We start from the raw sequence: 4,419 nt of genomic DNA, 5'->3' as shown, positions 1-4,419 counted from the left end.
CGCTTATACAGTGTGGAGCAAATAGTACGCGCTCAAAACTCCTTAACCACAAAAGGAGGAAAGAGAGATAGGAAAGAGTCAGAAAGGGTCAGAAAATCCAAAAAGAAAGAGATGACAATCAAAAGAGGCAGGCAGCTGTAAACCAGGGACAGCCCAATCTGGCCCGCTGGGAGTTTGACTCTCCCACAAAAGATACAGAAATATAAAGCACCCAAAACTGGAGTACCCACTCTCCGAAACTGACTTGAGTCCTTCTGGTTAAACACTCCTTTTACAAATGTTCTGAGCCCCAGAAGGAACAAAAATGTCTCTAAGATGCCCAGAGAGTCAGCAGAAGAACCCTGCGCGGAGGGACAGCAAGCTGGGGAGGAGTCGCGCAGGGGGGCCGGGGCAGTGGTTTATGTTTCCTGTTCTCCGACGTCCGGAGGGAGAGGGCCAGGCCTCCTCTGTCCCCTCGGCCACAGCGAGAGAAAATGGCAGACTGAGAAGAGGGTCACTGGGCAAGAAGGGACGGGGAGGGGCAGGGGACTGACTTGATCCTGCCCATGCCCTGCGCTAGGCGCTTCACTTAACCCAGCACAGACTCAATACTCATCCATCCTGCGAGGGATTACCCTCATTTCACAGGTGAGGGCACAGAAGCCCCCGGCCCCTGAAGAGCTAACAGGGCTCCATACTGTGCGATTCCAAAAAGCTGCACAGCGCTTCTGCCTGGGATGTGGGACCAAAACTAAGGCTGTAACCTTGGGCAATCCTTTCTCTTCAGCCTCAAGCTCTTCCTCTAAACAAGGAGGGTAGGCACTGGTCACTGAAGGCCCTTCCAGCTGGAGCTGACATTCTTAGAATTCTGAACAACAGCCTCCCCCGGCTGAGGCAGGAGGAAGGCCTGCCACACACCCCGCAGCTCTCCTCTGGCCTTCCTGCCCCGGAGCACTGGGCAGCCCTGCCCAGGGAGAGCCCCTCGTCCTGCCCTGGCCCGGGCAGCACAATGCCACCTCCTCTCCCTCCCAGGGTGGGGCCCATCCCCCCCACCTCCAGCCCAGGGAGCCTGGGCCTCAGCCCCCATCACTCTCCGGGGCAAATCTCAACGGTCTGGGGAAACAAAACCAAACAATGAATTAAGCCCTTCAATTTGCCCCAAATCTTTAAGGCTTTGGGGAGCCCACAGGTCAAGATTTAGATCAGGGCTTCTCCAACTAAAAAAAAAGGTTTTTAATCTAAGAACTTAGATTTTTTATAAAATTAAATATACTCAATAGTGGTAATGGTTACAGAACATTGTGAATGTTCTTAATGATTAAAATGATTAGTATGGTACATTTTATGTTATGTATATTTTACAATAAACATTTTTTGATGAAATAAAAAAAAAAAATGCTGGCCTCAACTTGGATAGTCTTCAACAGACCTTGTAAGGCTGTTATAAAAGTTCCTAAATGCTTACTTTCAATTTCTGTTCTTATCTCATTGCAGACCGGTAACGTTTTATGGACTGGTAGCAGTCCCAGGGCTGCTCTTTGATAGAACTGATTCAGGCTGCTCAGAGGTGGACTCTGGTTTTGCAGTCTCTCAGGAGACCTTCCAGAAGGAACATTTCTGTACACGCTGCTTCTCAAGCAGAAACTTCTGGATACCAAGCCAGCCAACCCCAAGCAGCCCCAGGCCACTGATCTGACTCATGCCTGGACCCCTCCTTCCACCCTAGTCTGTCTCACAGGGTCTTCTTGATGTGCATTACAAATAAAGTGCCCCTGTTGGGGGCCCCTGATAGGCATAGGGAGTTGTGAGGTAGGGGAAGGAGTGGGGTGAACTACACGAGAGAAGTAAAGTTGGCCTTCTTTGCTTCTAACTCCTACAGCCAACTTGGCCCAAGCATCACCTGCTACAGGAAGTCATCCTGGGCTCACAGCAGAACTGAGGAGCCCCTATCTGTGTCCCTGCACAGTCTTCCTGCACGTAATCTCATTGAATGGTTGACATGGAAAATCTGAAAGTAGTGCCTACTCCTCTGGGGTGGGGTGGGGTGGGGTGGGCCTTAGTTTGAGGGCTTGGCTAGATTTCAGGTCTTGGTTAGGTGCTCCTGTGCACAGGGTATAGTCTGCACAGCTCTGAGAAGCTGCCTTGATGGCTGGGACTCTGGGCACAATCTCCACCAGGCTGTGGGGACTGCAGAGTGGGACTTGTGTTTGTGTCAGAATACAGTGGTCTCTGCTTGGCGGAGCAAAAGAAATCATGGTGGGTTTTTGAAACATCTGGACACCTGGGCTCCAGTTTAGAAAGTCTACCTGCAAAGGTCTGATGAGCCTCCTGAGTCTCTGTATTTTGAAAAAGTGCCGTGTGACTCTGATGCCCAGTTGGTGTCTGGCCCGTGAGAGGTACCAGTGAGTGGTTTGGTGGCCGTAATGCAGCACGCCTGAAGAAGGGAACACAGGGACCTCCAGCCTGGAGGACGTTAGAAGGGAGTGTCACTTTTATCTATCCTTTTGTACCAATTGGACTTTTGACTTAAAAAAAAAAATCTGATGGACTGATAAAATGGCTATCATTTATGTCAAGAACTGCAGGGACTTCCCTGGCTGTCCATTGGTTAAGATTCTGTGCTTCCAATGCGCGGGGCACAGGTTCAATCCCTGGTTGGGGAACAAAGCTCCCACATGCCACGGTGGCCAAAAAAAACCCCTGCGAACTCTGGCCTGTATTTGTATCTGGGGCCGGCATCGTAAGGACAGAAGTGGGTGGGCCAGAGGCACAGAAGCGCTGCAGTGTGCAAGCACCACCTCACGGGGGCAGCAGCTGCTCAGAGCTTGCTGATCGCCTCTGGGTGGGACTGAGCACAGGCTTGCAGGATTTTCTGGGTTTGAAGATAAGACTGAAATCACATTTTCAACTGTAATTAATTGTCAACTAATTGTAAAAAATTTAAAGCACGGCACAGAGTGAAGCCAACAAGCCTGTGGACTGACTCTGGCTGCAGGCCAGCAGTTGGTGCGTTCGAATCTTGAATCTGAGAATGATGTTAAGGACTGCGTACCTTCAAGGCCCGTCTGCAAAGCCAGGACAGAGCCAGCCTTTGCTTCTAGAAAATCGGGTTGACTCCCCACAGGTCCACACAGGACAGGAACAACTCAGGTGCCCAGAGGAGTCACCACCCACTCATAGTCATATAATTCAGCACATATTAAGCTCCCACTATGTGCCAGGCTCAGTGCTGGAGACCCAGTGACGTGACAGGCACAGCTCCTGTTCTGGGGGAACACTTCCTTCTAACTGGAGACACACGGTTGAAACAAATAATCACGACAATAAATTCACTGTGAAACATGAGGAGCTGCGGTATAGCACAAGGTTGGGGTTGGATTCCTGATTCCACCCTTGGTCAGCTATGTCACTTCTGGCAAATACCCTAATCTGTCTCAGTGGCCTCCTTTCCTACCTGTGAAATGGGCATGATAATGTCACAGGGTTGTCTTGGGGAATCCCATGAGATCATGCAAATAATTATTAGTCATGGCCACAAAGTAGAGAGAGCTGTAAAGAGCATTAAGAGGGAGCATAGGCTTCTCAGAGAACCCCATCAGGCCCCTCCCCAATCCCAGAAGCTTCTCCCCCGATAGGTGTGAGGCCACAGGTTGGAAGTCTGGGCCCAGGGACTGCTGCACCCCTAGGGCTTAGTCGCCCGTGTGCTCTCCATTCTGCTGTGGCAGCCATGGGCATCTGGGTAATCTCCCGCACTTGCCCCTGGTAGGATTTGGTGCCCAAGGAAGGTACTGCCCTTGATCTCACTGGGAGAAGGCTAGGCCTTTCCCACCATTGGCCAGAGCCCCTCCCACTGAGACTGCCGCATCTCAGAGCTCATCAAATTCTACAATTAAGTATTACAAATTTGGGTGCCTGTATAAAATGAGGTAGAAAACCTTCCTTGTGCCACCAAAGTGCAGAATGCTAGCTTCCACTGGCAGGGACCTCAGTCACTGGGACACTGTGGACCTTATACTTGACCTGGGCAAAGAGGAAGGCAGATGGCAAGAGACTTAAGTGCCAGTAATGCCTCTGGTGCCTTCAAGTTCAGCTCAGTGGAGGAACCCTCAATGGCCAAGATAGGATCCCTGATCTAATCGGGTAGAGAAGACCTGGAATTAGGCTTGAACGTGGACGGTAATTTCCAGGGTACCTATTCCAATCTCCCATTCAAAGCGGGAAGCTCCTCTCTAAGGACCCTGGCCTTATCTTCTTGTTCACAAGCAAATCACTTTCAACAGTGATTCAGAAACCCAACTAACAGTAAGGGGGCCAAGCGGTTATCTGGGAGGGCAAAGCAGTGCTAACACGTTGCTGGAAATCCGAACTCTTCATGGGGAAGAAAACACAGAAGCAAGCAACACCTCTATAAAGGCCTGGCGGCGGGGGTGAGATCTTTCT

The sequence above is a fragment of the Bos taurus genome, chromosome 2 (genome assembly GCF_002263795.3).
Source record: "Bos taurus isolate L1 Dominette 01449 registration number 42190680 breed Hereford chromosome 2, ARS-UCD2.0, whole genome shotgun sequence".
NCBI classification, from domain to species: Eukaryota; Metazoa; Chordata; class Mammalia; order Artiodactyla; family Bovidae; genus Bos; species Bos taurus.
Note: the sequence above shows the minus strand (reverse complement) of the source record.